General features: G+C 52.6%; 1 pseudogene; it reads right to left on the minus strand.

The window, feature by feature from the left end:
* Window positions 1-311: 311 nt before the first annotated feature.
* On the minus strand, window positions 312-20,874 carry LOC132389860 (NACHT, LRR and PYD domains-containing protein 3-like; annotated as a pseudogene).
* Between the last annotated feature and the right edge of the window lie 5,600 nt (window positions 20,875-26,474).

Below are 26,474 nucleotides of genomic sequence, written 5' to 3' on the forward strand. Positions count from 1 at the left end.
GAGCTTCACTCTGTGTTTCACGATATTCCATCCTCCATCCGTCTCGTACTCGGGACCTCAGTGACTCACGTCTGATATTCTAGCCGATATTAACTGTCTGCGGGGTACAGGAGGGGGACGGTTAGCCAGGAAGGGGTTTAATTTGAGACGAGATCCTGGGCACCCAGACTCTGCCAGTCCGACCTCCCTCAGCCTGGAGCTGAGACGCTACTGTGTCAGTGTGAGGAGCTCCGACCCACTGTTGTGGTGCACAGGGTGCGGGGGCAGCAGAAACCTCAAACAAACTCAAGTCCGACACCAAAGCAGGAAGTTACAGCGGTTTATTGATTTCATCATGATAAATGCAAATTAAACAGTATGTGAGCTGCTGACTTGCGGGAATAAATAAGCTGTTTTAGCGATGTACTACATTCAGAGCTAGAGACGACGACTCGCAGTCGGTAAGTCGTTTCGAGACTAGTTTATTCATACTTCGCAGAGCTGGTATTTAATCCCCAGCGTCCGCCGTCTCCGGGCGGAAATTGGCGTCAGAGATACTCCGGTGCGCTGGCTATTTGTGACCCAGTGCAGCTGCGCAGGAAGTGGATCGCCACACTGTTCCCGACTCACTCACAGTCACAAAGAATTAACTGACCGGCGACAATGCGTGACAGGTGCATTAATCAGTCTCGTTTCTCATCGTCACTCTGCATCGCGTAAACGATACTTATAAAAACACAGTTCAGGGCCGTGTCAGGGATCGCTGTAAATCCAAGGTCATTGCCGAGGGTTTTGTCGATTTATCATCATTGTATCTGCCAGACTGCAGAATGCACCGTACTCAGCCAAGGGAGCAAAAGTATTCTCTCCCGGGATAGTCCCATACCGGGATACTGGTGTGCCAGACTGATCCCCGGCCCCCGGGCTCCTCCTATGTGTGATTCCGCGGGGTCTCACCGGGAGAGTCTCAAACCCGCACATCCGGCGGAAGCTGCGCCGCTGGAAAACAGGCGGAAATACGTCTCTGCGGGAACGCTTCCGACATCACCGAGTTCGAGACTGGAGCCAGTTCCATTCAAACCGTTGGGAATTATCCCCTGCGCGCGGCCATTAATGGTAACTGCGGGAGTTAAAGGGAAGGACAAGGAATCTGCTAAAATGTCCCCATCCCGCGGTCGGGAATACTCACACATTCAGATGTTCACACAGCCACTCTCAGTCCGGTTCTGACTCCCCTTAGAGATATCAATTCCTTCCTCCCGGTCTCACTGAACCTATTCCCATCCAGACTGAAACAGATGGGAGAATAAAGATGAAATAAACAGATTACACAACAGTGTCAGTAACAGGGGACCGGGGTTAATGCTTCAGCAAAACTCACAGACAAATATCACCAGAAAACCCCCGGGTCCGCTGATATTTTATCGCATTGAACTCTCACACAAACACTCACATGATCAGCTCCAGACTCGTGAGGGTCGGTATGAGGCGGCGGAGAACGGGGACCGATCGGTCTGTCAGCGAGTTTGATCCCAGGCTCAGCTCCGTCAGTGATGTGTTTGTCCTGAGAGTGGAGACGAGATCCTCGGCTCCAGAATCTCTGAGACCGACATCCCGCAGCCTGGAGATGAGAGAGAGTGAGGGTGAAGGACACAGAGAGACAAGAGACGGTACAAATCCCCAGTGTTTATCAGTAACACAATTACGGATCACATTCATTTTCAGTGTCAGACACCCAGTGACTGTAAACACAATCTCCAACAGTCTGGTACTTACAACAGTTTCTGTATTTTACACTCTGCGTTCCCCAGAGCCGCAGACAGCAGTTTCACTCCTGAATCTCCCAGTTTATTACGACTCAGGTCCAGATCCGTGAGTGATCCGTTTATAATCAGATCGTTGGAGAGATTCTTGGCACCAGAATCTGTGAGACCGACACCGTCCAGCCTGGAGATGAGAGACAGTGAGGGTGAAAGACGCAGAGAGAGGAGATGGTACAAAACCCCAGTGTTTATCAGTAACACAATTACTGATCACATTAATGTTCAGTGTCAGACACCCAGTGACCGTAAACACAACCTCCCACAGTCTGGTACTTACTCCAGTTTCTGTATTTTACACTCAGGGTTCCTCAGAGCCGCAGACACCAGTTTCACTCCTGAATCTCCCAGTTTATTACCACTCAGGTCCAGCTCCGTCAGTGATGGTTTTGTACTGAGAGCGGAGGCGAGATCCTCGGCACCAGAATCTGTGAGTCCGACATCGAACAGCCTGGAGATGAGAGAGAATGAGGGTGAAGGACACAGAGAGACAGGAGACGGTACAAATTTCCATTGTTTATCAGTAACACAATTACCGATCACATTAATGTTCAGTGTCTGACACCCAGTGACTGTAAACACAATCTCCCACAGTCTGGTACTTACCCCAGTTTCTGCATTTTAAACTCCGGGTTCCTCAGAAATGCAGACACAAGTCTCACTCCTGAATCTCCCAATTTGTTACCACTCAGACTCAGACCTGTCAGTGATGGGTTTGTACTGAGAGCGGAGGCGAGATCCTCGGCCCCAGAATCTGTGAGACCGACTTTGTTCAGCCTGGAGATGAGAAAGAGTGAGTGTGAAGGACACAGAGAGACAGGAGACGGTACAAATCCCCAGTGATAATCGGTAACACAATTACTGATCACATTAATGTTCAGTGTCAAACACCCAGTGACTGTAAACACAATCTCCCACAGTCTGGTACTTACCACAGTTCCTGTATATTACACTCCCGGTTCCTCAGAGCAGCAGACACCAGCTTCACTCCTGAATCTCCCAGTTTATTCTTCCCAAGTCTAAACAAAAACAGACAAGTTGATGAACAAAGTGATTCAAACCGAGTGTCTGAGGGAATTTCTCTTACTCGGATATGTTAGGAAAAAATAAACCCTTCGGTAAATCACTGATCGGAGTTCCCGTCACTGTCAATGTCCCTCACTGGCTAGCTCCAGGGGATTCATAGAAAGTCAGTCGGTCAGTCTGTCGGTGTGACACTGTAAACTCCATGTATTCTGTCTCATTCCCTGATTGTCATAAAAGTGTTCCTGACCTGAGAGTGTTGGAAAGAGCAGGGTTGAAGTGTGGGAGGAAGTCCCACAGTGAGAAAGATTTGTGAATCTGGAGAGTGTCGATGGGAGACGGTAGGGGAGATCCCAGCTAAGGTAAAGGGATGTGAAGATTGAAGCTACAGAAAGAAGGGGAATGAAGTAGAGTGATCCGACAGAAGAAAGGAAAACACATCCTGCAGAAGGAAGCGGGATCTGGAAGAGATCCCAGAGGAGTATGCCGATGGGAAAATATAATCCTACAAAACGAGGGGGTTCAGTAATAGATTGCACGGGAGGGGTGGGTCACAAATGAGGTCCACAATCGGCAGATTAGGTACCCGAATGGGATCTGGGTATCTGCTAGTGAGCCGTCACACGGTTAGACTGAGGGTGAGAGAGACGCACGGAAAAGGGTGGGGTAGGACAATCTCTCAATGGTATTTCTTTCCTTTTCACCGGGGCAATCTGCTGATGGTCTCTTGTTCCTGACAGTGAAGGCCCTGTGAAGCTTTGACCCATCAGTTGCAGTCAGTGTCGGTCTGGGTGTCTGTAACAGTGAGAAGGAAGATTGTCAATGGACGTGTAACGGGCAGCCAGAAACACGGCCATTCCTGTTATTTACTACCATTAAACCAACGGCCGTTATCGACTGAAGTCACCAACATTCCACAAAACGTTTATATCCTGGGTAATTACTCAGCAGCCCTGCAGTTCTTTGTCACATTATTTGATTTACTGCAATTTATATAGAAGCATATAACAATTACAGAACGGTAACAGCCATCTCGGCCCTTCTAGTACGTGCCGAAAGCTTACTCGCACCTACTCCAACCGACCCGCACTCAGTCCATAACCCTCCATTCTTTTTCTGTCCGTATACCTATGCAATATTACTTTAAATGGACATACCGAACCTGCCTCTACTACTTCTACTGGAAGCTCGTTCCACACAGCTGCCACTCTCTGAGTAAAGAAAGTCCCCCACGTGTTGCCAAACTTTTGCCCCCTAACTCTCAACTCATGTCCCCTTGTTTGAATCTCCCCTAATCTCAATGCAAAAAGCCTATCCACGTCAACTCTATCTATCTATCCCCCTCATAATTTTAAATACCTCTATCAGGTCCCCCCTCAACCTTCTCCGCTCCAAAGAATAAAGGCCTAACTTGTTCAGCCTTTGCCTGTAACTTAGGTGCTGAAAACCAGCTAAAATTCTAGTAAATCTCTTCTGTACTTTCTCTATTTTCTTGATATCTTTCCTATAATTCGGTGATCAGAACTGTACATAATACTCCAAATTCGGCCTTTCCAATGCCTTGTACAACTTTAACATTACATCCCAACTCCTATACTCAATTTATAAAGGCCAACATAATAAAAGCTTTCTTCACCACCCTATCCACAATTTTACCAAATTTGAAACAGCACAATAGAACAGTTTGAGAGTTCAGAGTGAGAGATCAGTCAAGTTACCTCAACTCCTGGCACTTGTGCAGCCCGGGTCCCAGTCGCTGGATTCCTTCACACTGAATGTTGCATTTCTCCAGGTCGAGGTGTTTTATTGTATCACAGAGACCGATGACCTGAGACAGGACCGCGCAGTCAATCGGTGTCAGTGTCATTCCTGTGAATGAAAGTGTGTCCACAGATTCCAGTGTGGCCTGAGCCAGACCACGATTCTGAGACTCAAACAGGTAGTGCAATGTGTTCAGGAGTCTCTTTCTCCCAGTGTCACCCGTGTTTCTACTCTGGCGTTTAACCTCCTCCTTCACCCAATCAATCACCCGGCAGGTTGTTTGATGAGGAAATGGACCCAGAAACTCCTCCAGGCCCCGAGCTGTCATTGGGTTGGAGAGACCAGCAACAAAACGGAGAAATACTTCAAATCGTCCATCTGTCGTGTTGTGGGCTTCAGTGAGAAATTTCAGGATATCCCCGCTATGTGGTTTCAGGAATTGTACGACTGCAGCTACAAACTCTTGGATGGTGAGGTGTGGGAATGTGTACACCACGCTCTGGGCAGAATCCTCTCTGTCCAAAAGCTCCATCAGGAACCCGGACAGGAACTGGGACGGCTGCAGATTGTAGTTGATCAAATCTCCGTCTGTAAACACAATCTTCTTCTCGGACACTCCTCTGAAGGCCATCTGACCCACCCTGAGTAACACATCACGGGGGTTCTCAATCTCCCGGCCGTGGTTTTTCAGGATATTGTAAATATAGTATGAGTACAGTTGGGTGATGGTCTTGGGAACTCTCTGCGGGTCCCTGAATCTTTGTGTGAAGAAGGGGCCCAGTGCCAGAGCGAGGATCCAGCAGTAGGAGGGGTTGTAGCTCATGGTGTACAGGATCTCGTTCTCCTGCACGTGTTTGAAAACAGCTTCCGCCACCGTCTGATCTTCAAAATACCTGATGAAATATTCCTTTCGTTCCTCACCAACAAATCCCAGGATTTCAGTCCAAACACTGATGTTCGCCTTTTCCAACAAATGTAACACAGTGGGGCGGGTGGTCACCAGCACTGAACACCCTGGGAGCAGCTTGCCCTGGATTAAACTGTACACAATGTCAGACACCTTGCACCGCCACTCGGGTTCTGGGCGCTGGTGCTTGGGTTCTGTATATCTCCGACTGTCATCAAAATCGATTCTGTGTTTGAATTCATCTAAACCATCGAATATAAACAACAATCCCTCTGGGTTCTTCCAGACCTTTCTCAGAGAATTCCCAAAGTATGGATACTGATCCAGAATTAGTTCCATCAGGTTTATTCTGCAGTTAATGGAGTTTAAATCCCGAAATTTGAAACAGAAGACAAAGTGGAATTGTTGGAATATTTTCCCCGTGGCCCAGACGTAAACAATCTTTTGTACCAGTGTCGTTTTCCCGATCCCCGGGACTCCGGCCATTGCTACCGAGCATCCCGAAGTTGATCGTGTGATGAATCTTTTCATTTTGTCCCGGAAACTATGTGAGTAACTATTGTGAAACAGATGATCAATGTGGATTTTCTCCAGCACGCTGCGCAGATGTTTCTGTCTCCACTCCTCGTGGTCTCTGCCTCTTGCCAGCAGCTCGTGTTCCACCAGTGTCCGATCTCGAACAGTAGAAATGACCGTGAGCTGAGCGTATCGATCGACCAGCCGGAAAACCTTCACCTTCTCCCTCATCAGAATCGTGTTCCCTCTCAGTGTTTCAGTATGTGTTCGCAGAGTCTCCTTGTGTTTCTGTTGAACATCTGAGGACGGACAGAAGTAGGTTGTCAAAGCCTGATCTGATGAACACGGAACACCCACTTATTTCCCCTAATTTGTAAAAAAAAAATGTTAAGTTTGGGTGAGGTCGGGAAATCGGAGATAAGATTGTGTGAAAATGAACGATGTCCCAGAATTCAGATCCGCTGTTCGCGTTTGTAGATTCCCCGGTGTTCCAGCGAGCACAAAGTGGGCACGTGATTCTGGAGAGGAGAATGTTGTGTGGAGTTGGGATTTCACTGCTTTCACTGTTCAGCTTATGCTGAACTCTGCAACACTGCAGACGGTAGAAGTGGGTGCGGGGGGCGTACCGTTCTGGATACTGTTTGTGGGGATGACCGACCAGGGACAAGTTGCAGTGGTTGCGTCTCTGGCACCGAGACTGTATCCTCAGCTCAGAAGGGAAGGAGGGTAAAGAAAGAGGGTGAGTAGCCGGATGTCGTGGTGCAAGTAGGGACCAATGACGTGGATAGGAAGAAGGTGGAGGTCCCACAAAGACGGTTTAAGGATAAAGGTGCAGAATTGAAGGACAGGACTTTCAAGGATGCAATCTCAGGATGAGCCGGCTACGTGCAAGTGAGGCTAGAAATAGGGAGATAATGCAGCTAAATACGTGGCTACGGAGTTGCTGCAGGAGGGAGGGCTTCATGTTTCTGGAAAATTGGGCCTTATTCCAGGGACGGTGGGTCCTGTTTCGACGGGACGTGTTGCAACTGAACTGGAGGGGGACTAGCATCCTTGCAGCAAGGTTTGCTATTGCTGCTCAGGGGATTTGGACGATACTTTCAGGGGGAGGATAACCAGAGTGCCAGAGCACATCCTGAGGTGGAAGAGGATACGGGTCATGGGAGAGCTGCAAATATATTGCATGGTGTAAAGCCAGATCTAACATATGCAGGCTTTGATAAAGAGAAGCAGGATAAAGTGTATAAAGGTAGCAAGGCAGAAGGGCTAAAGTGCGGGTATTTCTTTGCAAGAAGCATGAGGAGCAAAGGTAAAGAAATGTGAGCTGGCAGGAATTGTTTCTCAATATTCCCGGATTCCAGTGCTTTATAAGGGATACGGGGGGGGGGGGGGGTTGGGTAAGAGGGGTGGCATTAATGGTCAGGGATACTATTACAGCTACAGAAAGTTTGTGTAATGCAGCAGGAATCGCTTTGGAGTCAGTATGGGCGGAAGGCAGGAACAGGAAGGGAGCAGTTACTCTATTGGGACAATTCTATAGGCCCCCTAGTAGCAGCAGAGATACCGAGGAGCAGATGGGGGGGGGGCAGATTTTGGAAACGTGCAATAATAACAGGGTGTTATCATGGGTGACTTTAACTGCTCGAGCATTGATTGACTCTGATTAGTTCCGATGGTTTAGATGGGACAGATTTTTTTAAGTGTGTTCAGGACGGATTCCTGTCACAGTATGTTGACAGGCCGACTAGCGTTAGATCTAGTACTAGGTAACAAACCGGGTAAATTCACAGATCTCTCAGTGCGTGAGCATCTGGGGATAGTGTACACCGGTCCCTGGCCTTTACCATTATCATGAACAAGAATAAAATCAGAGAGGGAAAGATTTTCTTTTAATTGGGCAAGGACAATTTATGAGGCGGTAAAGCTGGAACTTGCGGGTGTGAATTAGATGATTTTTTTTGCAGGGAAATGCACTAAGGATATGTGGTCGATGATTAGGGATGTCTTGCAGGATGTTAGGGATATCTTCGTCCCGTTTAAGAAGGTTAAGAATGGTAGTGTGAAGCAACCATGTGTGACAAGTGAGGTGGAAAAGCTAGTCAGGTGCAAAAAGACAGCATGGTTCAGGAAGCCACGATGAGATAGTTCTATAGAGGAACAGAGGGTAGCAAGAAAGGTGCTTAAGAAGGTGCTAAGGGGAGATGAATGCGGCATGAGAAGGCCCTTGCGAGTAGGGTAAAGGAAAACCACAAGGCATTGTTCAATTATGTGAAGAACAAAAGGATGACAGGAGTGAAGGAAGGACTGGTTAGAAATAAAGGTGGAAAGATGAGCCTGGAGGCTGTGGAAGGGAGTGAGGCTCTCAATGTATACGTCTCTTCGGTATTCACTAATGAGATAGAAACTGATGACGGTGAGGACAATATGAGAGAGGTTGATGTTCTGGAGCATGTTGATATTAAGGAAGAGGAAGTTTTGGTGTTGTTAAAATACATCAGGACGGGTCAGTCCCCGGGACCTGACGGAACATTCCCCACGAGGCCAGCGAAGATATTGCGGAGTGTCTGGCTGGGACCTTTATGTACTCGTTATCCACGGGAACACAGGAATGGTACCGGAGGATTGGAGGGAGGCGAATGTTATCCCCTTGTTCAAAAAAGGTAGTAGGGATAGTCCAGGTAATTATAGACCAATGAGTCTTACGTCTGTGGTGAGAAAACTGTTGGAAAAGATTCTTACAGATAGGGTATATGGGCATTTCGAGATTTATTGTCTGATCAGGGACAGTCAGCATGGCTTTGTGAAGTGCAGATCGTGCCTAACAAGCCTGATGGTATTTCATTGAGGAGGTGTCCAGTCATATAGTAGAGGGTAGTGCCGTGGATGTGATCTACATGGATTTTAGTAAGGCATTTGTCAATGTTCCACACGGTATGCTTATTCAGAAAGTCAGAAGGCATGGGATCCAGCGAAGTTTGGCCAGATGGATTCAGAATTGGCTTGCCTGCAGAAAGCAGAGTGTCATGGTGGAGGGACTACATTCGGTTTGAGGGTTGTGACTAGTTGTGTCCCTCATGGATCAGTATGGGACCTGTACTTGTCGTGATTGGATGTTGGGGTAGAAGGGTGGTTTGGCAAGCTTGCAGACGACACGAAAGTTGGTGGTGTTGTGGATAGTATACAGGACTGTAGCAGAGAGACATTAATAGGATACAGAAGTGGGCTGAGATGCAGATGCAGTTCAACCCGGAGAAGTGTGAGGTGGTACACTTTGGAAGGACAAACTTCAAGGCAGTGTACAACTTAAATTGCAGGAAACTTGTAAAGTGGAGGAGCAGAGAGATCTGGGGGTAGATGTCCACAGATCCCTGAAAGTTGTCGCACAGGTAGATAGGGTAGATAAGAAAGCTTACGATGTGGTAGCTTTTATAAATCGAGGGACTGAGTTTAAGAATCGCGATGTAATGATTCAGCTCTGGTTAGACAACACTTGGTGTACTGTGGCCCGTTAAGGTCGCCTCAACTAGGAAGGATGTGGAAGCATTGGAAAGGGTACAGAGGAGATTTACCATGATGCTGCCTGGTTTACAGAGTATAGATTATGATCAGAGATTAAGGGAGCTAGGGCCTTACTCTCTGGGGAGAAGGAGGATGAGTGGAGACATGATAGAGGTATACAAGATATTAAGAGGAATAGATAGAGTGCACAGCCACCGCCTTTTCCTCAGGGCACCATTGCTCAGTACAAGAGGACATGGCTTTAATGTAAGGGGTGGGAGGTTCAAGGGAAACATTAGAGGAAGCTTTCTTTACTCAGAGAGTGTTTGGCGCGTGGAATGCGCTGCCTGAGTCAGTGCTGGAGGCAGATACACAAGTGAAATTTAAGAGACAACCTGACAGGTATATGGGGTAAGTTAAGGTGGGGGGGGGATGTTACATGGGTGGCAAGATTTAAGAGTTAGCACAATATTATTGGCCGAAGGGCCTCACATTTGTATACTATTCTGTGTTCTGTATTCTATGTTTCTTCTCTGACTGACGGAAATGTCTGATTAGCAAACTCATAGATTTCTCCAGGTGCACAGCCGAAGACCCGGACGGTAAAACGGTGTTCTGAAAAAAGCAAATGATTATCCGTCCGCCAGCCACAGCTCAAGGAGTGTATACTGAACACTGACAGTCTCGAAACATGCCTCTAAAGACAGGTATGCAGGCTCTCGGTGTCAAGGTCCGGTCCGTGAAATCAGCATTCCGGTTCACGGTCCGGTCGTGTTCCTTATCCCAGGTTTTCCGAGTATCCCTAGTTTCTGTTGAGGCAACTTATTCTTGTTTGGGCTGGCCGCATAAATAGTTTCAGGATTCAGCCTCTGGCTGCTGGATTGCTCCTGTCCAAACCCCCTGCCTGTTTCCCTTCCCTTCACCTTCCGCCTGGAGACCTGCCTTGTCTCGCCTCGCCTGTGTCTGGAGCCTTGCTTCGTCTTGCCTGTGTCTTGAGCCTCGCCCTGTTTCCAACTGTTTGTCTATGTCCACGCCTTCACTAGGGAGGTTCGGCGGATTTGCCGCTACCTAGCGTTGGGAACTATGGCGTCTTGTTCAGCGTTCTGCGTAATGAGTCCCGGCCTTGCTTCCCGTACCCAAGGAGGGGGTCCAGGCTCGGTGTTTTGTGTAATGAGTCCCGGCCGTGCGTCCCGTACTCAAGGAGGGCACCTGCTTTCTGTTCTGTGTGATGAGTCCCGGCCCTACGTCCTGTACCCAAAGAGGTGTCCCGGCTCTGTGTTCCATGTTCCTGTCTCTTCCTCGATTAAAGCTCTAGGTTCCTGTCATGTTCATATGCCTCGGTCAACACAGGAGTACCTTGCCTAGCCCGGTGCTGGGACTCTCTTCTCCTTTGCTGGGTTTCCCTTGTCCAGGAGTCTCATGCCCAGTCCTGTTGTCTCTCCCTCGACCAAGGTTCTGGGTTCTCGTCACGTCTTGTGCCTCGCTCAGTACAAGAGTACCTTGCCCAGTTCTATGCTAGGATTCCTTCGTCCTGTGCTAAGTTTCCCTTGTCCCGTCCAAGAGTCTCTGGTCCCTGCCTCTGCCTCTCCTCGTCCTGTAGCCTCGGCCTGCCCTCGCCTGGTTCTGGAGTCCGATCCCGAGTCAAGACCCAGGTTCTGGGTCCTTGTTCAGTCTCTGGCTCGGAGTCCAAGCCCAGGCTCCTAGTTCCCAGTTCCATGTCCTGGTTCCGCTATCCTCGTCAAGTCCTAGCCCAGGCCCGGAATCATTGTCTCGTCCGGGGCCTGTGTCATGTCTAGTGTCCTTTCGGCCCCATTGCCTTTGGTTCCTTCTCACACCTAGTCCTGTTCCTGGTAGTTCAGTGTCTGTGTCTTGCTTTTGGGACTACTCCCAATGACACTCAGAGTGAATTAAAGACTTTGAAATATCCAGTCCATCGCTTACCTTTCAGATGTCTGGGCACTTCAGATAAACCCCGCTCAGTGTCCATGTCGGCGAAATGGCCGCCACCTGTTCAAACAGATTAACCTGCATAAGGTATGTACTGTGTAAGACTGGAAATTCATCAGTATTTACATCTGTAACACAGAGTGTATGGTTCACCTTACCACGTTCCCGTATTTCATTCAGTATTCTGCTAAGCTTCGGTAAATGGTGATGTAGTTTCACAAAGGATTCCCACATCACCCTCTGAGCCCCCGAGCCCTTCTCCATCACCAGATCCAGGAGGAGTTTGGAACCGCCTGTTCGGTTTTCCTTCTCCGCCAGCTCAGTCACGCTCTGTAATGAACAATGGGGAAGATATTGCTAGCTTAGGGATGGGTATAAATCTACACTGAACATGGACTGACCCACCACATTCTACTCACTACAGATCACTCACAGCCATTGAAGTGTTCATAGCGGGGCAAAGATTATAAAAGATGCGAGCCGGGTCAGTCAGGAGTTCCTGCACGCCACAGACGGCGGGGTAATTATCCCCTTGACGAGTTTTAAGAAGAGCACGCATAACGTGAGTGAGCCAGAAATAGAGTGGGGAGTTGAGGATTTGTGTCAGAGAGGGCTCAGTGCGGAGAGGCCGAGGCTTTAGTTAGATTTTCGTTAATACTTTACCTCTTTTTCATGATTAGAACAGTGGGATTGCCAGGCAGAATAGTGGAATGCTCTTCCTACAGGATGCAGCAAGGCAGGGGTAGCCTGACAACTGCTCCTTCAGGCATTTCCTCCAGCTGCAGCTTCTTGCAGACTGTGCTGAGGACTTGGAGCTGGGGCTAGATGACCCCACGATCATTCAGAATGCTAAGAGTTAGACTGACAGACTGTTCAGGGACGGAAATATACCTAAGGCGCAGTCCGTAGGTAATTGTGTAACTGTCAGGAGGGGGGAAGGGGATAGGCAACCACTACCGAAAACTTCTCTGTAACAGGTGTACAGCTTTCTGCTTCGGGGTGTTGCCTAGAAGAGGAAAGCTACTGAGATTATGCCTCTGGCACAGAGTTTGGATTTGCGACTCAGAAGGGGTGAGAAGTGGTGAGCTGTACTGAGTTCAATGTTCAGGAGAAAAGGCTGAAGATTCTCTTTACCAGAAGGAGACTTTTGAATGGTGTCTTGCCAAAGTCAGGGATATCTTCCGTCGAGTCTGACACATTCCTAAGGGCAGGATGAGTTGCCAGAGGTCGTGGTCCACGTTGGCACCAATTGCAAGACTAGGAAATGTGATGAGGTCCTGCAAATTGAGCTTATCTCGTTAGATGATAAGCTAAAGGGCAGGAACTCCAGTGTTGTGTTCTCAGGATTGCTCTCCGTACCACGTGCGAGTGAGGTCTGAAATAGGACGATGTGGCTGATCAGATAGTGCATTATGGAAGGCTTCATGTGGAGTGGCTGTGCAGGAAAAATGTTGTTACGCCATTTTCCAGAGTCAGGACATTAAAGGGTGACCATGGTGAAACTAATGTTCCGAGCTGTATATTATTTCAATGCAAGGATTATTGCAGGAAAGGCAGATGAGCTTATAGCGTGGATCAGCACATTGAATTACAACATTGATGTGATTTGGTAGGAAGAGGTGCAGGTCTGGCTGTTCAGCATTCCAGCTTTCCTTTGCGTTAGACATGATTCAATAGAGCGGGAGGAATTAAAGAAGGAATTGAAATATTCTTTGCTGGCTACAGAAAGAGTTTACAAGCTGTGACACTTGCCAAAGTGGGTGTGATTAAGTACTGACCATGCAGTGTCCCCAAAATTTTGGATGGCACTGTATCTATTCAGGATATACACAGAGTATTTAGAGTGAGCCAATATCGCAGTTAAATCATGGACGCTATATAAATTACAGATAAGGAGGTGTTTGCTGTCTTGAGGTGGATTAGGGTGGACAAATCCCCAGGGTTTTCCTTCGCATCTTGTCTGAGGCTAGTGCAGAGACTGCGGGAGATCCAGCAAAGAAATTTGAAACGTCCGATACAAAAGTGTTGAGTGCTAGATAATGTTCTGCTGTTTGAGAAGGCTGTAGGAATACGCCAGGGAATTTCAGGTCGGTGAGCCTGACACCAGTGGTGGTAACGTTATTGGTAGGTATTCTAAGAGAATCGATATAAGTATTTGGATGGGCAAGGATTGATTAGGAATTGTCAATACTGATGTGAACCTGGTAGATCCTGTCTAACCAATCTTAGAGATTCTCGGGTAAATTACCAAGCAAGTAATGAAGTCAGTGGATGTTGTCTACGTGAACTGCAGCAAGACCTTTGACAAGTCCATCATAGGAGCCTGGTCAGTACGATTAAGTCGCTTGGCATTGATGACATGACAGTCAGTTAGTTTACATATTGGGTTTGTGAGAGAAGCTAAGACAGGTAGTGGAAGTTTGCTTTCTGACTGGAGGCTTATGAGTAAGTGTTGTGCTTCGGGGACCTGTGCTGTGTCTGATGTTGTCTGTCATTTATATCATCCATCAACACTGTATGATAATGTGGTAAAGAGGGTCAGCAAACCTGTGGATGACACCAAAGTAGGGACAGCGAGGAAGGTTATCAAAGCTTCCAGCGAGACTTAGAATATCTGGAAAAGGGTGGATTAAAATTGTCAGTTAGAATTTAATGAGGACAAGTGTGAGCTGTTGCATTTTTTGTGGAAAAAGCACGATAGCACGAATACATTTATTGGTAGGGCATTGAGCAGTTTGGTAAAACCAAGGTATCAGGGATTAGAGATCCAAAATTTCTTGAAACTGTTGTCAAAAGTAGATAGCGTTGTAAAACATTAAGGGCGTGGGTCTTCATAAATCAAAGTTTTGAATACAGAAATTAGAATAGAGTCATGTTTATTAGAGATGTTAGGGAGATTTTAAACTAATTTGTCGGGGAGTTGGGAACCAGAGTGTTAGGGTTGAGAATGGGGAAAACATAGACGATAGAAAGGATAGGCAGGAGGTAAGGACAGTAACAGCCTGTGGCTTGAGTTACAGGGTAATAGACGCGTGGTGCCACAGAGAACAACTAAGGCTCGACTGAAAGTGTTATACTTGAATGCACACAACTACAAAAAATAAAATAGACGATCTTGAAATTCAGCTAAATAATTGCAAGTACGACATTCTGCCATTCCTGAAACTTGAATAAAATATGGCTGCAATTTGGAGCTGAAAGTCCAAGGATATATGGTATATCGGAACGATTGGATAGTAGGTAGAGGGGGTTGTGTGGACCTGTGTACATGAAAGCATATTGAATCATTAGAATGTGTTGAGATAGGATCGGACAGTGTAGAAACTCAATGGGTTGAGTTAAGAAATAGCAAGGGTAAAAGGACCCTAATGGCAGTTGTATACAGGCCTCCAAACAGCAGCCTGGATGTGGATTTCAAATTACAGCAGGAGATAGAAAAGACGTTGTCAAAGGTCAACGTCATGATAATCGCTGGCGATTTTAAATGATAGTGGATTGGAAACACCAGGCCACTATTGGACATCAAAAGAGGTAATTTGTAGTTTTTCTGAGACATGGCTTTTTTAGAACTGCTTGCTGTTGAGTCCACTTGGGGATCGGGAATGTGGAAGATTTTAAAAGCTTGCAGAAGAAAACTAGAAAACTAAAAAAGAACATTTGCAGGAAAATATGAATTATGAAAGGAAGCTGGGGACTAACGTCAAAGAAGATACCTAAAGTTTTTTTTTTTAAGTATATAACGTGTAATGAGAGTTGTGGGTAGATATGGGACCAATAGAAAATGACTTTGTAACTATTGCAGTGAGACACGCAGAGATGGCAGAGGAACTGAATGTGTATTTTGCATCAGTCTTCACAGTAGAAGAAGTCTGCAGTATACCGGGCATTCAAGAGTGTCAGGGAAGTGAAGAATGTGTAGTTTAAATTACGACTGGGAAGGTGCTCAGGAAGCTTAATTGTCTGAGAATGGATAAATCTCTTGGACCTGATGGAATGCACCCTCAGGTTCTGAAGGAAGTAGCCGGTGACATTGAGGAGACTTTGACAATGGTTGTTCAATAGTCGATAGATTCTGGCATTGTCCACGATGACTGGAAAATTGCAACTGTTACTGATCTATTTAAGAAGGGTGGGCGACAGCAGAAAGGATACTATAGACCTGTTAGCCTGACATCAGTTTTTGGAATCGATTGTTAGGGAAGAGACTACGGAGTAGCTGAAGGCACAGAAAAAGTTAGGTCAGTGAAGACTAGATGGACCAAAGAGCCTGTTGCTGTGCTGTATTCAACGACTACGACTAGGTCGAAGTATGAGAGGGTCATTGTTGATTTTCCCTGGCGTAATTGCTGGTGAACCACAAAAGGTTCACACTTCACTGCCAGGCTCCATGAGGGGTCCAGTGTCAGCAGACAGCTGGGAATTGGCAGTGAGGAGCAGACAGCAAATTCTGATCTTCTGTGCACGTGTGGTAATGTTGAGAAAGAGGTTTGGATTGAAATTGCCGGCTGTCTCCTGTGGAATGTCGAGTTCGGAATGGTCTGGCTGGCAATAGGTGAATGCACTCCAGTATCAGAAAGACGACTGGAAAGCTGTTTATTTGTAATTCTGTGTTAGCTTTAGATGCTTGGAATATTTTCAGTGATACCGATTTTGCTCTTTTCAATGATAATAGTACATGTGGTGGTAGTTACAAACTCACAGTGGAACAGTCACAAGGATCAGAAAGTAACGGAACAAAGAGGCATGTTGGGATATTAACCAGCAAAACGGATCAGCAGTTTAACAGAGACGAGATTCAGCTCTGCCTGGTTCAATGATGATGGGGTTTAAGCTGGACCCGAGAAATGAGCTGAGAAATTAATCACTATATATTTGATTTGTGAAAAAACCCGAGGTTTATCAGGAGAATACAGGCTAATGAATGGCCCTTCAGGTCGAGCATTAGGCGCATGATGTGATGTCAGACAGCGAGGTGTAAAGTGGTTCTCTGTTCACTTGCAAAGTCCGTCAAGAGTCACACACTAAAGTCACCTGTCAATCATTGTCTGCATCCTAACCTGTCCAAAACTGAAAGTGTTTGGAAAACTGGTCAGGGGATTGTAGTGGTGAATTTAGGCTCAGTGTATCCGCAAACGAAAACACTTTTCCTGATGTTGACCAGAAACATTGTAGGATTTTCATAGCCCAGAGGTGCCGTTACACCGGTTCAGTCGGTCTGATAAATTCAGTAGAATCTAAACTCAGTGTACTTCCCTCTCACTTACGTGATACTCTGGCCCGGTGAAGTGATCATCGCCCATTAACATGAATCCGACTCCCTCCACGCCCTCCTCAATCGCCTGCTCCAGTCGCTCCTTGTAGAATCTCGTCAACCGGAAAAGTTGGTGATCCTCACAATTTGACAGGAAGGCGGAGAAGGCCGAGTTCAGATCTGTAGTCAGTCACAGGACATAAAATAGTAGATGTACACGATGCCAATTTAAACCAGTCCCTTCTTCAGGAACATGGTCAATATCCCTCCGTTCCCGGCCGACGCATGAGTTCAAACGTTTCTTCGATGCTGCCGAGAGTCCGTTTCTAGTCCCTCCCTCGGCAGCACATTCCAGAAACTGATCTATTTCTAAGGACAACATGCTTCCTAGATCCCTTTTGAACTTTCCCTTCTAACCTTAATCCTATTCGCTCGGGTATTTAACATTTGCCCTGAGTTACAGACTAGCTACCTGAGCTATGCCTATCATGAATTCACACGTTTCTCTGAGAAAAGGTCTCAGTGTCCACCGGTCCGGAGAAAGCAACCCAAGTTTGTTCGACCTCTTCTGGAAGCCAATATTCTGTAATCATTGCTACACACATCTGCACTCTCTCCAGACACCCCACATGATTCTCGCGATGTGTTTATCAGATCAGTGCACAATATCGAATGTTTTTCTTAACCAAAATTCTTCCAGATACAACACAATTTTCAAAAATGCATACTCACACCTCCCACTTGCCGTTGCACGCTGCCAATTGCGTTGCCAATTTCAGGAAACTAAGCACATCCATCACAAGACCCGTCCGTACATCAATCTTGCTAACGGTCCCAGCAAACACTGTGCACGTTACTCGCGAAGTTCACCTCCCAAAGTTCAACTCCTCATATTTGCCCTAATTCATTTTACCTGGTGACTGTCTGTTCATATTTATAATTGGATGCTGAACATTTCGACAACAGTCTCAAATTTACAAGACAGCGCCAACTTCTGTAAATCGACGAATCAGTCCACCCATGTGATTCTGTAATCGTTTTGCGTAATGCATAGTTTATTACTAATTTATATACATCACACACGACGCATGGCGAAGCAGTGACCCTTGCGGACACGGCTAGTCATAGACCTTCACCCAAAAGAATGCTCCTCCAGTCCTGACTCTACTTTATGACAGCGAGACATCTTTGAAATCAATATACAAAGTTTCTGCTTAACATTCCTGAACCGGAAATCTCGATTGTTGATTTCCCTCTTGAGATGCGGCCTCACCTGCTGTCCGTCCAGCATTGTGTGTGTTGCCTTCTCTACTTACTCTCTTGTTTCAATTTTATCCCGTTCACCCTATATTGGTAGCTCACTCAGATTCCCTGTTTAAAATTTATCCTGCTCGCTGTCTCCTGCACCTAGCCCATTCTCCCACAATATACCGTTCTTTAACTCGGCCACAGAAAGCAGACTGCGGGAAACAGCCCGCACCTCCACTGTCCGACAACCCAAAAATCCGGGGAGAATTCAGCATTTCCCTTCCCAAAGAGAAAACAACATCTGTTTCTCTCACTGGCTGTCGGAGGCGTTTCCCACATCAGGGCGTCCCAAATACTGACAGGAATTCCATCTGCTCCCTGGACTGTTACATTGCCCGCTGGTGTATTGCTGTCTGAGTGTTACCCACACCCGCCTTATTCCAAGAGCTCCTTCTCCTTTCAGTCAGGTGAAGATTTGCCCGGAGTTATTCGGCTATTTCCGTTGTTAGGTCCCTGCGCTGGACCTGATGAATTGTTCCATCGCTCAAGGCCGCTTTACCAGTGCGATCAAAGACACCGTTTGCTATCACTGTTTGTGCCCCTTTAGCGCCCACGTTTATTACTCTGAATTATTGATGATTCGACTAGACGTGTACCATGATGACAGAGTTTTAACGAGAAAGAGCCCAGTGAGCATACCTGTGTCCATTTTGAATCTGACTGACGTTGCTTGCTTGCCGTCTGCTTGTCCGCCTTCCGGGTGGAAGGAAGTACCACCTGCTGGCTATTATCTGCAGCAGAAATAAACCAGAGTGAGTCGGTTCCTCTGCCCTTCATAATTTAAAACACTTCTCTAAGGTCGCTGCTCAGTTTCCTACATTCCAGGAAGTAAGGACATAGAGTGGCATCCTCTCCCCAGCACTGAGGCCTTCCGGCCCTGACAGCACACTCACAAATCAGCCCTGCACTGCTTCCACTTTCATCAGGGAGTAAGGACATAGAGTGGCATCCTCTCCCCAGCACTGAGGCCTTCTGGCCCTGACAACACACTCACAAATCAGCCCTGCACAGCTTCCACTTTCATCAGGGAGTAAGGACATAGAGTGGCATCCTCTCCCCAGCACTGAGGCCTTCTGGCCCTGACAACACACTCACAAATCAGCCCTGCACAGCTTCCACTTTCATCAGGGAGTAAGGACATAGAGTGGCATCCTCTCCCCAGCACTGAGGCCTTCCGGTCCTGACAACACACTCACAAATCAGCCCTGCACAGCTTCCACTTTCATCAGGGAGTAAGGACATAGAGTGGCATCCTCTCCCCAGCACTGAGGCCTTCTGGCCCTGACAACACACTCACAAATCAGCCCTGCACAGCTTCCACTTTCATCAGGGAGTAAGGACATAGAGTGGCATCCTCTCCCCAGCACTGAGGCCTTCTGGCCCTGACAACACACTCACAAATCAGCCCTGCACAGCTTCCACTTTCATCAGGGAGTAAGGACATAGAGTGGCATCCTCTCCCCAGCACTGAGGCCTTCTGGCCCTGACAACACACTCACAAATCAGCCCTGCACAGCTTCCACTTTCATCAGGGAGTAAGGACATAGAGTGGCATCCTCTCCCCAGCACTGAGGCCTTCCGGTCCTGACAACACACTCACAAATCAGCCCTGCACAGCTTCCACTTTCATCAGGGAGTAAGGACATAGAGTGGCATCCTCTCCCCAGCACTGAGGCCTTCTGGCCCGGACAACACACTCACAAATCAGCCCTGCACTGCTTCCACTTTCATCAAGCCTTTTCAAACGGGGTGGCTGGAACTATAATTTGTATTGCAAACACAGTCTCACCAACGACTTATAAAACGGCCCGATTGTGGTTAACAGAACTCTTTGCAGTTGGAACTACCCGGTTTCAATTTCTGAAAGTTTTTGAGAGTTTGCAGTTTCTCACCGCGATCGTATGGTTATCCTCCGGATGATCCAGTTTCACCCGAGTCTTAAGACGTGCCGGTGGGCAGCTCGTAAATTGTCCTACGACAAGGTTAAATCAGGGGACTTACTGGGCTGATGTTATCTCACAGAAAATAATGTCCCAACTCCTGCACTCAGGGCCCTGACTGCTGAAGGACAGCGTGGCAAGCACCGCTTCACAGCCCAGTTTCGCCGCAGTGAGCGAACTCATCTGTCCCTCTGGTCTCTGGCAATCTCAGACCATGAGCCGCTTGTTGCAATATTCAGAATGAAACTGAAGACCAGAATAGTGTTAGAAATATAGCAATATAGAAACCATAAATCATTAAATAACAGTAAGTGGGATCAGTCCAGGAGTAGCCTATGGGCTCAGGGTGCCTGACACTCCGAGGGAGGAATTGTAAAACTGCCGGATGAAACATTAACAGCCTCAGACATGCGGGTGATGCGACTCCAATGGCTGAAAGTGAGAAGGATCTGCGGAAGCTTCTAATGAGCGTGAGAGAAGAAAGTGGGAAAGTTGACTTGTTCCTCAATACACCGGCCAGCCCTGTCAACTTCGTGGTAATAAATGGAAAGGAAGTAGAAGCAGTAACAGATTTTGTCGGTTCAAAGATTTGTATAGATGGTAACTGCAGCCACGAAATTAAAAAAAAAACAAACAAACAAAAAAAAACTCTTGTTTCCGGACAGGGCAGCAATGGGAAAATTAGATAAAATTCTAAAGCGCAGGGACATGACATCGTTTACGAAGAATCGTAGAGTCGGGTCTATGGTATTTCCAGTTGCGATGTATGGCTGTGAGAGCTGGACTGTTAGTGAGGCTGATTATAAAACAATCGACGACTTTGAAACTGGATGCTGAAGGAAAGTGTTAAGAGTGCATCCGATAGCAAGAAGATCGGACAAGCCAATGCTTGAAGAAGTAGAGCCAGACAGCTGACGAGGAGGCTTGAAAATCTCCAGTGGGTTGGCCACGTGTGGAGCGCGCGAGGGCTGTGGGCGGGGCGGTGAGCTGGAGCGCGCGAGGGCAGTGGGCGGGGCGGTGAGCTGGTGCGCGCGAGGGCAGTGGGCGGGGCGGTGAGCTGGAGCGCGCGAGGGCAGTGGGCGGGGCGGTGAGCTGGTGGGCGCGAGGGCTGTGGGCGGGGCGGTGAGCTGGAGCGCGCGAGGGCAGTGGGCGGGGCGGTGAGCTGGTGCGCGCGAGGGCAGTGGGCGGGGCGGTGAGCTGGTGCGCGCGAGGGCAGTGGGCGGGGCGCTGAGCTGGTGCGCGTAAGGGCAGTGGGCGGGGCGGTGAGCCGGTGCGCGCGAGGGCAGTGGGCGGGGCGGTGAGCTGGTGCGCGCGAGGGCAGTGGGCGGGGCGCTGAGCTGGTGCGCGCGAGGGCAGTGGGCGGGGCGGTGAGCTGGTGCGCGCGAGGGCAGTGGGCGGGGCGGTGAGCTGGTGCGCGCGAGGGCAGTGGGCGGGGCGGTGAGCTGGTGCGCGCGAGGGCAGTGGGCGGGGCGGTGAGCTGGTGCGCGCGAGGGCTGTGGGCGGGGCGGTGAGCCGGTGCGCGCGAGGGCAGTGGGCGGGGCGGTGAGCCGGTGCGCGCGAGGGCAGTGGGCGGGGCGGTGAGCCGGTGCGCGCGAGGGCAGTGGGCGGGGAGGTGAGCCGGTGCGCGCGAGGGCAGAGGGCGGGGCGGTGAGCTGGTGCGCGCGAGGGCAGTGGGCGGGGCGGTGAGCTGGTGCGCGCGAGGGCTGTGGGCGGGGCGGTGAGCTGGTGCGCGCGAGGGCAGTGGGCGGGGCGCTGAGCTGGTGCGCGCGAGGGCAGTGGGCGGGGCGGTGAGCTGGTGGGCGCGAGGGCTGTGGGCGGGGCGGTGAGCTGGTGCGCGCGAGGGCAGTGGGCGGGGCGGTGAGCTGGTGCGCGCGAGGGCAGTGGGCGGGGCGGTGAGCTGGAGCGCGCGAGGGCAGTGGGCGGGGCGGTGAGCTGGTGCGCGCGAGTGCAGTGGGCGGGGCGGTGAGCTGGTGCGCGCGAGGGCAGGGGGCGGGGCGCTGAGCTGGTGCGCGCGAGGGCAGGAGGCGGGGCGCTGAGCCGGTGCGCGCGAGGGCAGTGGGCGGGGCGGTGAGCTGGTGCGCGCGAGGGCAGTGGGCGGGGCGGTGAGCTGGTGCGCGCGAGGGCAGTGGGCGGGGCGCTGAGCTGGTGCGCGCGAGGGCAGTGGGCGGGGCGCTGAGCTGGTGCGCGCGAGGGCAGTGGGCGGGGCGGTGAGCTGGTGCGCGCGAGGGCAGTGGGCGGGGCGGTGAGCTGGTGCGCGCGAGGGCAGTGGGCGGGGCGGTGAGCTGGAGCGCGCGAGGGCAGTGGGCGGGGCGGTGAGCTGGTGCGCGCGAGTGCAGTGGGCGGGGCGCTGAGCCGGTGCGCGCGAGGGCAGGGGGCGGGGCGCTGAGCCGGTGCGCGCGAGGGCAGTGGGCGGGGCGGTGAGCTGGTGCGCGCGAGTGCAGTGGGCGGGGCGCTGAGCTGGTGCGCGCGAGGGCAGGGGGCGGGGCGCTGAGCTGGTGCGCGCGAGGGCAGTGGGCGGGGCGGTGAGCCGGTGCGCGCGAGGGCAGTGGGCGGGGCGGTGAGCTGGTGCGCGCGAGGGCAGTGGGCGGGGCGCTGAGCTGGTGCGCGCGAGGGCAGTGGGCGGGGCGCTGAGCTGGTGCGCGCGAGGGCAGTGGGCGGGGCGCTGAGCTGGTGCGCGCGAGGGCAGTGGGCGGGGCGGTGAGCTGGTGCGCGCGAGGGCAGTGGGCGGGGCGGTGAGCTGGTGCGCGCGAGTGCAGTGGGCGGGGCGCTGAGCCGGTGCGCGCGAGGGCAGTGGGCGGGGCGGTGAGCTGGTGCGCGCGAGTGCAGTGGGCGGGGCGCTGAGCCGGTGCGCGCGAGGGCAGGGGGCGGGGCGCTGAGCCGGTGCGCGCGAGTGCAGTGGGCGGGGCGGTGAGCTGGTGCGCGCGAGTGCAGTGGGCGGGGCGCTGAGCCGGTGCGCGCGAGGGCAGGGGGCGGGGCGCTGAGCCGGTGCGCGCGAGGGCAGGGGGCGGGGCGGTGAGCTGGAGCGCGCGAGGGCAGTGGGCGGGGCGGTGAGCTGGTGCGCGCGAGGGCAGTGGGCGGGGCGCTGAGCTGGTGCGCGCGAGGGCAGTGGGCGGGGCGCTGAGCTGGTGCGCGCGAGGGCAGTGGGCGGGGCGCTGAGCTGGTGCGCGTGAGGGCAGTGGGCGGGGCGCTGAGCTGGTGCGCGCGAGGGCAGTGGGCGGGGCGCTGAGCTGGTGCGCGCGAGCGCAGTGGGCGGGGCGGTGAGCTAGCGCGCGAGGGCAGTGGGCGGGGCGGTGAGCTGGTGCGCGCGAGCGCAGTGGCCGGGGCGCTGAGCTGGTGCGCGCGAGGGCAGTGGGCGGGGCGGTGAGCTGGTGCGCGCGAGGGCAGTGGGCGGGGCGCTGTGCTGGTGCGCGCTAGCGCAGTGGGCGGGGCGGTGAGCTGGTGCGCGCGAGGGCAGTGGGCGGGGCGGTGAGCTGGTGCGCGCGAGGGCTGTGGGCGGGGCGGTGAGCTGGTGCGCGCGAGGGCAGTGGGCGGGGCGGTGAGCTGGTGCGCGCGAGGGCAGTGGGCGGGGCGGTGAGCTGGTGCGCGCGAGGGCAGTGGGCGGGGAGGTGAGCCGGTGCGCGCGAGGGCAGAGGGCGGGGCGGTGAGCTGGTGCGCGCGAGGGCAGTGGGCGGGGCGCTGAGCTGGTGCGCGCGAGGGCTGTGGGCGGGGCGGTGAGCTGGTGCGCGCGAGGGCAGTGGGCGGGGCGCTGAGCTGGTGCGCGCGAGGGCAGTGGGCGGGGCGCTGAGCTGGTGGGCGCGAGGGCTGTGGGCGGGGCGGTGAGCTGGTGCGCGCGAGGGCAGTGGGCGGGGCGGTGAGCTGGTGCGCGCGAGGGCAGTGGGCGGGGCGGGAGCTGGTGCGCGCGAGGGCAGTGGGCGGGGCGGTGAGCTGGTGCGCGCGAGGGCAGTGGGCGGGGCGGTGAGCTGGAGCGCGCGAGGGCAGGGGGCGGGGCGGTGAGCTGGTGCGCGCGAGGGCAGTGGGCGGGGCGCTGAGCTGGTGCGCGCGAGGGCAGGGGGCGGGGCGGTGAGCTGGTGCGCGCGAGGGCAGGGGGCGGGGCGGTGAGCCGGTGCGCGCGAGGGCAGTGGGCGGGGCGGTGAGCTGGTGCGCGCGAGGGCAGTGGGCGGGGCGGTGAGCTGGTGCGCGCGAGGGCAGTGGGCGGGGAGGTGAGCCGGTGCGCGCGAGGGCAGTGGGCGGGGCGGTGATCTGGTGCGCGCGAGGGCAGTGGGCGGGGCGCTGAGCTGGTGCGCGCGAGGGCAGTGGGCGGGGCGGTGAGCTGGTGCGCGAGGGCAGTGGGCGGGGCGCTGAGCTGGTGCGCGCGAGGGCAGTGGGCGGGGCGGTGAGCTGGTGCGCGCGAGGGCAGTGGGCGGGGCGGTGAGCTGGTGCGCGCGAGGGCAGTGGGCGGGGCGGTGAGCTGGTGCGCGCGAGGGCAGTGGGCGGGGCGGTGAGCTGGTGCGCGCGAGGGCAGTGGGCGGGGCGCTGAGCTGGTGCGCGCGAGGGCAGTGGGCGGGGCGGTGAGCTGGTGCGCGCGAGGGCAGTGGGCGGGGCGCTGAGCTGGTGCGCGTGAGGGCAGTGGGCGGGGCGCTGAGCTGGTGCGCGCGAGGGCAGTGGGCGGGGCGGTGAGCTGGTGCGCGCGAGGGCAGTGGGCGGGGCGGTGAGCTGGTGTGCGCGAGGGCAGTGGGCGGGGCGGTGAGCTGGTGCGCGTGAGGGGAGTGGGCGGGGCGGTGAGCTGGTGCGCGCGAGGGCAGGGGGCGGGGCGGTGAGCTGGTGCGCGCGAGGGCAGTGGGCGGGGCGGTGAGCTGGTGCGCGCGAGGGCAGTGGGCGGGGCGCTGAGCTGGTGCGCGCGAGGGCAGTGGGCGGGGCGCTGAGCTGGTGCGCGCGAGGGCAGTGGGCGGGGCGGTGAGCTGGTGCGCGCGAGGGCAGTGGGCGGGGCGCTGAGCTGGTGCGCGCGAGGGCTGTGGGCGGGGCGGTGAGCTGGTGCGCGCGAGCGCAGTGGGCGGGGCGGTGAGCTGGTGCGCGCGAGGGCAGTGGGCGGGGCGGTGAGCTGGTGCGCGCGAGGGCAGTGGGCGGGGCGGTGAGCTGGTGCGCGCGAGGGCAGGGGGCGGGGCGGTGAGCTGGTGCGCGCGAGGGCAGTGGGCGGGGCGCTGAGCTGGTGCGCGCGAGGGCAGGGGGCGGGGCGGTGAGCTGGTGCGCGCGAGGGCAGTGGGCGGGGCGGTGAGTCGGTGCGCGCGAGGGCAGTGGGCGGGGCGGTGAGCTGGTGCGCGAGCGCAGTGGGCGGGGCGCTGAGCTGGTGCGCGCGGCAGATGTGGAGGCTGCAGAGTCAGGGATGGGGAACGGGGAGCGCGTCCCTCGGTCCCGTACTGTGCTGGCCAGCTCACTGAATGAGTCAGAAGTTCGACACCTTGATACAGCTGGGGCACACGTTTAACACACAAAGCTGAACGCAAATCATTAAATCAAGCAAACCTCTTGTGTTCAGATCAACTATATAAATAACATAATATCTCCTTTCACATGCTAGTAAGCTCACATTAATTGAATTGTCAGAGTTTTTTCAGTCAACGCAACAAAACCCATAATTGGACCACCCGTCCAATCGAAACTGCCGTGTAGATAATGAGAACACGGCTGAACTGATCTAAAATGTCATTACGTATTCCCCCATGCGGATCCCTGCATCACTTCAAGTCCGTCTTTGCTTCCACTGGCCATTGTGGAGAAGAGGTCAAAACACCCTCAATCGACACAGGAACAATAGATGTATTGTTCTGAAATAGGAAATTCCGGAAACAGAAACGGTGCTTGCAGTTTGCATCTCGCACCCTTGCTTTGAAACTGTTGGGCGCTGATGTTAAACTTCACCCGACCGGTGGAAAATGTCACTCGTGCAAACAGAAAACAGTAGGAACACAAAGAGCACCAGCAGCAGAAGTAGCGTAAAAAAAACAAATATCTCCTTGTTCGCTGATCCAAAGCACAGACAAATGTTTAGTTGGAAATAAATATGAAAAAAAATATCCGAAGTTGAATCATACTCACCTTAATTCCCCAAGAACATTCTGACAGTGTGGGTACTGTGGGCCATTACCCCGCCCACCGCCGCACACGGAACTTTCGTAACCATGGCAACACACAGAATGCTGGAAGGAACTCAGCAGGTCAGGCAGCATCTCTGGATAGGTGTAAACAGACCCTTAATCAGGACGGGAGTGGAAAGGGTAAGGGGGCAGATGATTGACTGATTTGAATGGTGGGGCTTGTTGTCCTGTGAGACTCGGTGCTCAGGGTCTGTGTGTAAGCGGCTGCCCGTCAGAGCACGTTCCTCAGAACAGGGAGCGGCCGTTCCGCTGAAATCCAATTCAACCGGTTCGACAAGACACTGTGGTTCAGATGTGAATGCAGTTTAATATTGTATTTAACCCTTTCTGCTCCAGGGAAGAGCGGTGGAACCAATGGCGCGATGTAAAGAACACGACCTGGCGCCTCCAAGG

Source organism: Hypanus sabinus, unplaced genomic scaffold (genome assembly GCF_030144855.1).
Source record: "Hypanus sabinus isolate sHypSab1 unplaced genomic scaffold, sHypSab1.hap1 scaffold_686, whole genome shotgun sequence".
In the NCBI taxonomy this organism is placed as follows: Eukaryota; Metazoa; Chordata; class Chondrichthyes; order Myliobatiformes; family Dasyatidae; genus Hypanus; species Hypanus sabinus.